The sequence below is a fragment of the Panthera uncia genome, chromosome B1, assembly GCF_023721935.1.
Source record: "Panthera uncia isolate 11264 chromosome B1, Puncia_PCG_1.0, whole genome shotgun sequence".
Lineage (NCBI taxonomy): Eukaryota > Metazoa > Chordata > Mammalia > Carnivora > Felidae > Panthera > Panthera uncia.
In genome coordinates this window covers 128,081,586-128,093,505 of record NC_064811.1, presented here as the reverse complement: position 1 = coordinate 128,093,505, position 11,920 = coordinate 128,081,586, and the positions used below count along the sequence as shown (strand labels likewise).

At 41.0% G+C, this 11,920-nt stretch overlaps 1 long non-coding RNA gene across 3 annotated transcripts; it reads left to right on the top strand.

Annotated features, from left to right (window-relative positions):
• The first annotated feature begins 214 nt into the window (after positions 1-214).
• LOC125923144 (uncharacterized) lies at positions 215-11,707 on the top strand. Of its 3 annotated transcripts, XR_007457918.1 has the most exons (4): positions 215-492; positions 1,553-2,291; positions 3,856-4,016; positions 11,453-11,707. It is a non-coding gene; the product is annotated as an uncharacterized LOC125923144 (long non-coding RNA). The 3 variants fall into 3 exon arrangements; XR_007457917.1 differs by lacking the exon at positions 11,453-11,707 and having other exon boundaries at positions 3,856-4,296; XR_007457919.1 differs by lacking the exons at positions 3,856-4,016; positions 11,453-11,707 and adding an exon at positions 2,375-2,437.
• The last annotated feature ends 213 nt before the right edge of the window (positions 11,708-11,920 follow it).

Genomic DNA, 11,920 nt, shown 5'->3' with positions numbered 1-11,920 from the left:
TATCCTGTCTGAGGCCTCTGGCCCGGCGACTCCTCACTCCCACCCCCGCCCCCCAACACCGCCCTCCTCCCTCGTGGGTAATAACCCGACTGTGCCAGCGTGCCCAAACAAAGAGGAAACCACCCGAAAGTTCCTCAAATCGCACTTGGCGACAGTGGCCTGGTAGTCTCCCCCGCCCCGCCCCCGCCGCAGCCGCCGCCGCTGCCGCCGCCGCCGCAGCTGCTGCAGCTCCGGCCCCGGGCGCGCCGCTCGCTCTGCGCGCGTGTGCGCCACAGATAGGGAGGGACGGAACGCGGCGGGGCGCGGGGGAACGTGGACAATGCGAACGCTGCGGCCCTGGGCGCCCCGCCCGGGCGCGGACCACACGGCTGCGGGCCCGCCCCACAGCGCCCCGCGGCGTCCTTCCCAAATCTGCGGTCCCCAGGCACTGTCTGCGGCTGTGACGGGGTCTCTTAGAGCTGTCGGGAGAGACTACCAGGCCACTGTCGCCAAGTGCGATTTGAGGAACTTTCGGGTGGTTTCCTCTTTGTTTGGGCACGCTGGCACAGTCGGGTTATTACCCACGAGGGAGGAGGGCGGTGTTGGGGGGCGGGGGTGGGAGTGAGGAGTCGCCGGGCCAGAGGCCTCAGACAGGATATTAGTGGAAATAATGCAGTGGTTGTCAGGAAACGCTAGTGCAGCCACATGGCTACTGCCAGTTATGCAGCGAGGATATCCGGTGGCTGCAAAGTCTGTAATTTAAAATAAAAAGAGCTCTCCCAAGACCCGAGAGACTGACCTCAGCGAGGCGTGGCGGTGGTGCGCCTGGCAGCCTCCGAGGAGACGGCCCAGGTTGTGACAGGTGGGGAAGCCTCTTCCTAGGGCATTTATAGCTGCAAAGACCCTGCAAATACTCCCTTAGGATTCATACTGCAAAATTCAGCCAGCCTCTTCGGAAACATGGTTGAGGTCGAGGTCGGTTGCCTGTTTCTAACATTAACTGGGTAATATACATAATACCTGAAAATGTATTTTCTAGCCCCATTATTTGACGCCTATAACCAAAAAGTACGTCTAATATCTGAGATCCCGTTTAAGTTTTAATATCATGCCTTTGCCATCGGTACCACAAACAAAGGTTTTATTCAGGAATCGCTTTGCATAAGCTGGAAGTATTGGCAGTCTTAAGGGTTTTTTTAACTAGTTTGCTGCTTCCAGAGTAGTTTGTGTGAAATTCAGAGAATTTGAGCAGTGTAGAATAAGGAGAAGTGACTGGGGCACACCTGTCTGTTTACATTGATCCTCTATTTAATTGTTTCTGGTGCCTTACAGTCTAGACAATGGAAAAGCAGTGGTCAAAATAGCAGGAGGGATGCCAAAGAAGAACTAAATCAATCATGGATCCTTTTCTCCCAAGGAAAAAGTCACTTTGCCTTATCCAACTTCAAGACCCCCAGTATTTTCTCAGTTCCTTGTCTTTTTTCTGTGTTCCCTGCCAGCATCTCCCTTTCTGTAGCAAGGATCGCCAGTCCCATCCTAATGAGTTTTTTTTTTCTTCGTTTTATTTCTCTAGGTTTGTATTTCCCCTTGAGCTCTGAAGATTCTCCTCTGTGTTAAGGGGCTGTCTTCTGTCAAAAAATACTTGCCAGAGCCCAAGGAGACAGTAACTGCACCTTCAAAGTTTGTTTTTAAATGAATATTCTGTCATTGGCCTATTTATTTACAATATGTATTTTTAAGTCCTCTCATGACTTAGAATGGAAAACAAGCAAACATTGATGAACATGAAACAGGTTTCATGAAACAAGTTTAATAAAAAGTCATGGTACAAACTTTTTTACTATTTTTTTTTCTTATTGCTAATTTTTAAACTCTCTTACTTTTTTACTAAAAGTCTTTCCCACAATAACCAGTATCACACAATCAATGAAAATGACTTAAAAGAGGAAAATTGCTGTGGACCATTATTAAAAAAACAGCTCTATTTTGTTCTCGTACTGAAACTTTTTGAAGGCCAGCTTGATTTTCAAGTTGTGATCTTGTGGACTTTACAAAGTGGGTAATGCTATTTGACTGTTGTTCAAAAAGCCAGAAGCATGTATCTGCAGTGCCATGGGGTTGGAGAGGGATACAGGATTACACAGCTGTCTTCTTAGATAAATCTGACCTACTTAGCCTTCTCTGGAGGTATTTTTCATGCTGACTCATGAACAACAGGAAAGTTATGGCCCATTAAGTAGCATCCATGTTTTGAAGTAAACTTCTTCTCCAAAGAAGACTCCTGTGTCATTGATGCCATTATTTGCCTGCAGGTAATAAATATTCTTTTGTCACAGAATATTAGAGTTGGAAAAATTTGGCTATTAAATAATAGCACAACTGCATCATTTTACAGAAGGAGAAACTGAAGCCCAGAAAGGATGAGAAATATCCAAGTTATAGTAGCAAAGTTATGGAGAAGTGTGTATAAATATTAACTAAAGAAAAAAAAATTAATGGAAACATGAATTAACTCAATATGCAAATTATAAACACAAAACTAAGCATGGAAGAGGCACTGAGGAGATACCTTACTAGAGTTTATCATTTTTTTTAAGTGTAAAATGTGATGATTTAATTATACATTGTGAAGTGATTACCACTATCAAGTACATGAATACATCTATCACCTCCCATAGCTACCTTTGTGTGTGTGAAAATCTACTCTCCTAACAAATTTCAAATATACAGTAGAATATTATTAACTCTGGTCTCCATGTTGAATATTAGATCCCCAAAACTTAAAAAAAAATTTTTCTTTTATTTAAATCCAAGTTGGTTGACATATAGTATAATAATGGCTTCAGGAATAGAATTTAGTGATCCTCCACTTACATATAATACCCAGTGCTCATCACAACAAGTGCCCCGCTATCCCCATCCCCCCACCCTACACCCCCTTGAGCAACCCTCAGTTTGTTCTCTGTATTTAAACGTCTCTTATGGTTTGCCTCCCTCTTTGTTTTTATCTTATTTTTCCTTCCCTTTCCCTATGTTCATATATTTTATTTCTTAAATTCCACATGAGTGAAATCATATATTTGTATTTCTCTGACTGATTTATTTCACTTAGCATAATTATTCTAGTTCCATCCACATTGTGGAAAATGGCAAGATTTCATTCCTTTTGATCAAGTAATATTCCATTATATATATGTGTGTGTGTATATATATATATATATATATATATACCAAATCTTATTTATCCATTCATCAGTAGATGGATATATGGATATTTGGGCTCTTTCCATAATTTGGCTATTGTTGATAGTGCTGCTATAAACATTGGGGGAGTTTATCAATTTTAAGTTAGATCCATATAAGTTAATTTAAACACATGTGCACATACACACACACATCTACCTAGCGGGTAGCTGGATGGCTCAGTCGGTTGAGCACCTGACTCTTGATTTCCACTCAGGTCATGATTGCATGGTTTCGTGAATTCACACCCCACTTTGGGCTCTGTGCACTGACTGCATAAAGCCTGCTTGAGATTCTCCTTCTCTCTCTACCCCTCCCCCACTTGCACTCTGTCTCCCTCAAAATAAATAAATAAACTTAAAAAAATTAAAAAATAAAACACATACACACACACCTAAGAGCACCTGGCCAATTTAGTCCAAAGAGCATGCTACTCTTGATCTTGAGGTTGTGAGTTCAAGCCCCATCTTGGGTATAGAAATTACAAAAACATTAAATAAACTTAAGAACCCCCCCCCCCCCCCCACACACACACCTAAAATTGACTAAATCTACACTCATTTTAAGATATACAAGATGTTGACCATGCTTTGGACTTAACTGCACTCTTGTTTTTTTTCTTAATGAGTATAGATGAAAACCAAGCAAGTCTATAAATGTGAGTTACATCTCAACACATTCTACATAAAATTGACAGTGAAGCATCAAGTCCAAATCACCTGTCTCTAGTCTAGAGAAGATTCAACACACCAGGTCACATGGTGGGTTGTAAAGACTGAAAGAGATACTATATGGTAAGCATCTAGTATACGTGTTAATAAATGCTAGTAATGATATTATCTTGCATGCACATTGTGGGGACATGCCAGACCTTTCTTGAATATGGTAAATTTGATACTGATATTCAATTATTTTAATTACCTATTCATTATCCCTGATCCTTTATAACTCAGACACGCTGGAAATGGGAATGTTTAATGAAAATGTACATGTAACAGCTGTTTGCTCTCTATCTATTTTGGGCTTCACCCCAATCACAACAATAAAACCAAGGGTTGCATTAAACAACCACTACCATCATTGCTAGGATCCGAGCCTCATCCTCCCTGGGAAGAAATGCCCAGAGGGACGGCTCTTGAAAGCAGAAACCTAATGGTTTTGGTCAGGTACCTTTAAGATGCAAATTGTCCCCTTAAGGGGACCCAGCATATGCTAACTTTATTCCATTTATCCATTTATTCCATTCATCTCAAGAAGCCTCGATTAGGTGCACTGGATAAAGTTTCTCTCCTTTCTCAAATGACTCTGTTGTGTTAAACAATGGTCCTTTACCATTATGAAAATACCAAGCATCAGTATTCATAGTTAAAAATAGTCATCTTTCTCTCCGTTTTTTTTTTTCCAAAACTCATAAGATTGTACAATGAAAAGGATACATTTCACTGTATATAAATTAAAGTAAAAATGATAAAGTTTTTAATTAATAAATTTTTAAGAAATTAAAGACAAAATTTTTAAAGATAGGTTAGACTGTGATTTATACAGGATGCCTTGGATGTGGTCATGCTAAAGGTTTAAATATGATTAAATGATATTAAATATGATACATGAGTGAAAAACAAAAAAAGTAAACAAAACAAAAAAGTAGTTACCTTCCCAGTAGTCTACATTGTGAGTTGGCATGGTTATTCGGCTTAGTTCTGGTCAATGAGATACAAGCAGACCTCTACTAACATGGCTCCAAAGAAAGCTATTGCTTTCATGATGAAAAGGAATAGACTCAGCTAGTACAGTCCTTTTACTCTGTGTCCTTTTTCCTCCTGGACTATAAACGTAATGCCCAGAGATTTGCAGCCAGGCAAGCCTGAGGAAGAAAGCTACCTTTCTTTTTGATGGCCCCAAGAAATGATGCTTATCACTTAGCATACTAGTTTATTCTCCAAAGGACAGTGCCATCACCAGATACATCACATTAGGTCTATGTGGATGGCACTCGTGACACGTGTGACATACAGCTCTAAGTACTGTGAGATCTTCCCCATACCTCCTCAGTCTGCTTTGCAGCCTCTTGCCTCTCTGTTCAACCTCTAAAAGTAAGAGTACTCTAGGACTTGGTCCTGGATGCTCTTTATACTCTCTCTTTCTGGATAAACTCATCCAGCCCCAAGTCTTTAAATATCTATAAGCTAATGAGTCCCAAGTTAGAATTTTAGGCTTAACCTGAAGTCCACATTCATATTCCCAGCTGCCTACTTGTCATCTCCACCTGAATGTTGAATAAGCATCTCAAACCTAACATGTCCTACTTGCTTCTACCCATCCAAAGCTGCACATCCCCAGTCTTCCTAACTTCAAGTACGTTGCAGTAGCATCTACCCAGTTGCTCAAGCCAAAAGCCAAAGTGTCACCCTTAATCCATATTTTCTTTATACCCTTAAATCTAGCAACAAGTCATACCACCTCCAGAACATTCCTCATACTTATCCTTTCTGAACCACCACCCTGATGTAGGAGTGCCTCATCCCTCACATAGACTCCTACCATCGTCTTCTACTGGTTTCTCTGCTTCCACTCTCTCCCCTTACATCTGGTTTTCCAACAGCCAAAATGATCTTTTAAAAACAGAATTTATCGGGGCGCCTGGGTGGCGCAGTCGGTTGAGCGTCCGACTTCAGCCAGGTCACGATCTCGCGGTCCGTGAGTTCGAGCCCCGCGTCAGGCTCTGGGCTGAGTTCGAGCCCCGCGTCAGGCTCTGGGCTGATGGCTCGGAGCCTGGAGCCTGTTTCCGATTCTGTGTCTCCCTCTCTCTCTGCCCCTCCCCCGTTCATGCTCTGTCTCTCTCTGTCCCAAAAATAAATAAAAAACGTTGAAAAAAAATAAATAAATAAAAAATAAAAACAGAATTTATCTGGCAGCATTCCATCTAACAAATGGAGGATCACTCTGAGGAGTTATAAAAATTAAAAAAAAAAAAAAAGCAGATTATGTACAAAACCCTGCAGTGGTTTCCTAGAAGCTTAGAATAAAATCCAAACTCCTTTCCTTGTCCTGCGGGAAGTGAGATCTGGCTCCTCCTCGCCTTTCTAACCGCATCTTCTACCAGTCTTCCCCTTGATAACTGTTCTTCAGCCCAGGGGCTTTTGTGTTCCCCAAGCCTACCAGACTTGACCCCCATCTCAGGGCCTTCACACTTGCTGTTTCTTCCATGTGGGAAGCTCTTTGTCTCATTGTCCCACATCTGGCTCCTTCTCATCATTTACATAGGGCTGCTACACAAGGTTGTGTATAAAGAGCCAAGGAATAGGGACTGACATCAGCTCTCTGATTCACCAAGCCACGCTCTGGCTCGAGGATGCCCACAGTGAGAAGAGTCTTATTCTGATTCCACAAAGGCACGGACGGATGGCCAAACCCCGTGCCTATTTTGTGTCCTCCTGGATGGAGGACCTTTTTCCAATCAAAATATTATTTCTTATGTCTAAGAAGAAGGTAGAATGAACAGTCACTGGGCACCAATTTTACATGCATTTCTTATTTAAACACACAAGAGGATTAGTCTTATTGTCCCCATTTTACATGTTAAACAGTAAGATTGAGAGAAGTAAATTGTTAATGCAGAGTTAAAATTGGACTCTAATTCCATGTACCATAGTGTCTCTAAAGATGAAGGAGCAAGAACTCACTTGGAAGCTTCCACTTTTTTCATGTTTTAATTCTACTTCTTATTTTCAGATTGTTGTAGGAAGTTAGAACAATCTACAAAAGCCCAACTATAGTCATTAAAAATGAATTACTATTGCTACATATAGATACAAAACATACCCCACCTACACACCCTCCAGGTAATAAATTAAGATCAATATGAAATCCAGTAAAACCTGTCATTTTACTTTTGAGTCTCCACACTTTTGGAGATACAGTTCTTATCCTTCTGACTTTTGTACTTGCTTGCTTATAGTGTATTTGGGAAAGTTATTTGTATAAACTTCTAAAATAGTGGCTGTATTAACTTATTTAATTGTTTATACTTATTAAAATCTTCTACTTGGGAAGTCAAAATGCAGACCAATGAGTAGGATTTATTTTTCTCTTCCTTGCCGAGTTTTTTTCCTTCCTTGTTGTTTTTGAAAAGATATGACTGGACTTCAGAAGGTTGGCAAGAATTGCACTTCTGTAAGTCGAGTCAATTTCTTGATGATCTTGGAAAAATATTTTTTAAGGACTTAAACTATAAAGCCAGGACACCCCCTTAATCTGAGAAGCAGAAATAGTAAGTACTTTTTCAGCTGTATTTCACAGTCTGAAGTGATTCCTTGTAACTCAACTTCCTTTCTTAGAAATAATGAAAGATAACCCTCATATAGTGCTTATGACCTGCCAAGCCCTATCCTAAGTCCTTTGCATATATTAAGTCATTTAATCCTTCCAACAACCCAATGAGGTGGGTATTATTATTATCCCTATTTTACAGATGGAGAAATTGAGGCACAGATAGGTAAGGTACAACTTAGTTGCCCAAGGCCACAAATCAGTAAAGGTACAGAGCTGAAATCTAAGCCCAGGCGTCTGTCTCTGGAATCCATGTCCTTGACCACCAGAGCAATACTATCTTTATACCTTCAAGTGATTGGGAGGGTAGTTATGATCACTTTTGTACTATTGGTGAGCATTAGAAATGTATGCAAAATGCACTGAAATTAGAGACGCTGAAAATGAAGGCCATCATGGCATCAAAAATCTAACAAATTGTTAAGAGGATGTCAATACCGAATAGCCAACGTCTAGTCATTGAATGTGTCATAGTTCCAGAAATAATGGCATTCTCAGTCATGGAAATGAGTCTATCTAGGTAAAGTAACCTTGATATATTATATGAATTAAGTTATATGAACCCATGTTGGCTGAGGAAGCTCCCCAAACTAATACCATATACCACTTTCCACAGCTAGATATAATCTTAATAGTAGTGCTTTTTCAACAATACTTATATGATTCACTCACCTGAGCATTCTAACTGCAATTTTGGAAAATATGCTTCACGACCTTGAACAAAGCACTTCACCTCCCTGCACCTGTTTTCTTACCTGTAAAATGAAGCCATTAAAAAATATGATCTTTAAGACCCTTTCCATGCCTAACATTATATGATTTTCTGTCCCGACCTGATAGCTTGGAAGCAAGAAGCCTGAACTTTTTTGGTTGTCATTTCTTACTATTTCAAAATCCACTGAGTACAGCAACTTCACAGCTTCCTGAACTTGCATGCTTTCAGATTACAATCATGTTAAGTTTGGCATTTAAAGTTCAAATCAAAAGTTGCCCAGTCAGCAGCAGGGAACCAGATATTATGGAGAAGAAGTAGTAAAGGGGAGATCTGTTCTTTCCTTAGGTACACACCTGATTTGCCAGTGTGGGACCACTTACCAAAGCATACAGTCGGTAAAATCTAATGTCCTATCTATGGGGTCTGGAGTAAGTTATTTAACCTCTCTGTGCCTTAGTCTGTCATTTGTAAAACAGAGATGATAATCATCTACCTCACAAGTTGTGGCAGAGAAATGAGTCTATGTGAGCCTGGAGAAGAGTGTCTGGCACATAGTAAATGCCACATAATGTTTTGTTATTGCTCTTGTTTCCTATATTAAGAGAAACAAAATAAGAACCGGAAGAAGGTAAAGCCTAAGAGTCTGGATGGGCACTCAAGAGAGAATCTCAGGCAATGGCTCATAGAAGGCTTCTGCCAAGTTACCTTTACTGCCAGGCCAATGTGAAACAAAAGCCCTCATATTGTGAAAATACCCCCATTTCAGTTCGTCTGTTTATTTATTTATTTTTAATTTTTTTTTTCTTACATTTATTCTTTTTTGAAAGAGAGAGAGAGAGAGTGCATGTGCCTGAGTGGGGGAGGGGCAGAGAGCGAGGGAGACAAAGAATCTGAAGCAGGCTCCAGGCTCTGAGCTGTCAGCACAGAGCCTGATGTGGGGCTCGAACTCACCAACTGTGAGATCATGACCTAAGCCGAAGTCGGACACTTAACCAAATGAGCCACCCAGGTGCCCCATCAGTTCTTCCATTTAGACACATATTTAAATTCCAGGCTCCTGAGCCAATACAGGGCTTTCTTACTCTTCCTTCAGCTGCAAAGTAAAGCTGACCACTAATTGAAAAGGGAACATCTTGAGTAAGTTCTGATCTGTTTACTTTTGTATGATCTCCCTCCCCTTTCAAGAAATAATAATAATAGGAGCAAACACTTACTTACACAGGCAGAGGTGAAGTAACTTCCCAAGGTCACAGCGCTAAGTGGCCGAGTCAGAATTCAAACCGGGGCTGTCTGGCTCCAGAATGTGTACTTGTATGCTAGTAACCATGACATTTTGCTGCATCACAGACTACATTCAGTGTGTGTGTGTGTGTGTGTGTGTGTGTGTGTGTGTTCGAAGGTTGGAAGAAGAGAATAAAGTACACTCTAAAGGACTTGAAAGGAACACTGCTGCATCATTGAAAAATACACTCACACAGAGTACCAAACATGACATCTGACTCTGCATCATGCTAAACGGAGGCACCCTGTGCACCTTGCTCAGGAAAGAAGCTGCAGACACATGATCGGGGGGCCCTCCACTCGTGTAGTGCAACTCACACCCCTCCCAGGCCCCTGGCTGGTCACGGCAGCCCTTACAGGACAGCAGGCCGTGTGGCTCAGAAAGAGAAACCAAGGGGGAGGCAAACAGAAGGCACGGCTCGGGACACAACCTGAGGCAAGTCAGCCGCCAGCAATAGCTTGGAGGTAACAGCAGAAACATCTTCAACTGGAGTGCAGCTATGAAGCCCGAGGACTCCGACCGGCAGGAGGCAAAGGGGCAGAATCACAAACAGCGGGTGCGCGAACCTCAAGCCGTGGTTTCCACAACTGCAGCCAGAAGGCTGTGCAGAAAACCTCCAACGTCAGCCAGCAGCTCTTCTAGAGATTTGGATCCCCAGAAAGTAGTGAGAGGTGCGAGAGCACTGTCCAGGACTCATGAGACTGAGGTTCTGGTCCTAGCTGGCTCTGTGCCCCTCTGCAATATATATTTACATACTTACAGAAAGGTACAGAACACATATGCAGTTTCCTCCACAAGCAGCACATCAAACTGGAAGTTGTAGGTCAATTACTTGGAGTGTCGGAGGTTACTAAATTGGATAAGAGACTTTGGCAATCATCTGTGTGTGGAGGAAGAAGTATCTACACTATAGCAGTGGCAGTTATTTTGCTAAATAGCAATCAAGAGTTTTTCCCCTACCAAACATGTAGGCAAATTCTTTTGAGTCAGCCCAACAGATGTGAAGGAAGGACCAATCCCACTCCCCTTGGAAATTATTTTTGCTATATATAAAAAATTACCTTGGTCATATTTTATATTAATAGATCAGCCTCACTTAGAAGCACAGATTAAGATAACTGTGCAGTGTCATTTTATAATGATTAAATTAACAACAATAACAACAAAGCACCCCACAAAAAAAACAAATCATTATAAAACCCAGTTTGGGCAAGATTCAAAGAAACCAACATTTTACATTGTCAGGGATGGGATGAGTTGATACTTTTTCTTAAAGGCGGCCCAAATACAGAATAAGAGCCATAAAAATGACCATAACCTTTGAAATGTATTTTGAGAAAATAATTTTAAATAAAAGATAATTTTGTAAGATACGGCAATGTTATTTAATGGTTCCAAAATGGAAACAGCCCAAATAAATCCACAAATGTGGAAATGGCAAAGATACTTATGATAGAATCGGTACAATAAAAAGCATATAAATGGGTTTTTTTAAACACTGTAAAAAGAAAAAAGCACACACACATAAGGTTGAAAAAGAAGGGATTTCTAGGCAATGAAAGCAGGAAGGTGTAGAAGATAGTGTCTCACGTGGGCAGAATGGGGGTTCATGAAAGAGTGCAGCTCCACTTGGAAGGGGTGTAAGTGCCAGGGTCAGGGATGAGCTTTGTCAGTTTAAACACAAACTAAAAGGCCCATGGGAAGCCATGATCATAAGCAATTTGTTTACGCATTTTTCTATCGAATGATTTTAAATTTTCAGTTGTGAGGAGAAAAACTGGTACGTGGTTTAACAGGAAAACCATAGAGCAGGTCATCAAAGAGAAGGTGGGCACGGGGCAGTCGGTGTTGGTTACCTCAATGGGAAAGGGGATCAATGACTGGATTGTCCTCTGCTTTTTCAGTGAGCAGATAACTAAAGAGGTCCCTGAAACAAGAAGCTGGTACACAGGCCAGTGTCTCAAAGGGAGCAGGGTTCTGAGCAGGAAATGGCTAAGACAGTCTCCAGTTGTCAGAGGAAGTTGATGTAATGAAGGCAAGATTACGGGAAAATGTTGCTCAATTATTAAGACCAAATACTTCAGATCACCTCTGAAGAAGCCCAGATGTTATCTCAGAACAAAAAGGTAAGAGGCTGAGAGGATTAGATAAAATATGTGCACAAGTGCTTTGCCAACTGAGAAATGCTTTATAAATACTTGCCCTGGAGATAAGGGCTTCACTCTAAAAGACAAAACAAAGCAAAACAACAACAAAAAAACAAACAAAAAGATTGCAAAATTAGCCAGTGTGTTTTTAAACTATAATTCTAAATCGATTATTTCATAAATTCTTATAGTTCTAATTTTGAAGAAGAGTTGGTAAAATCATAA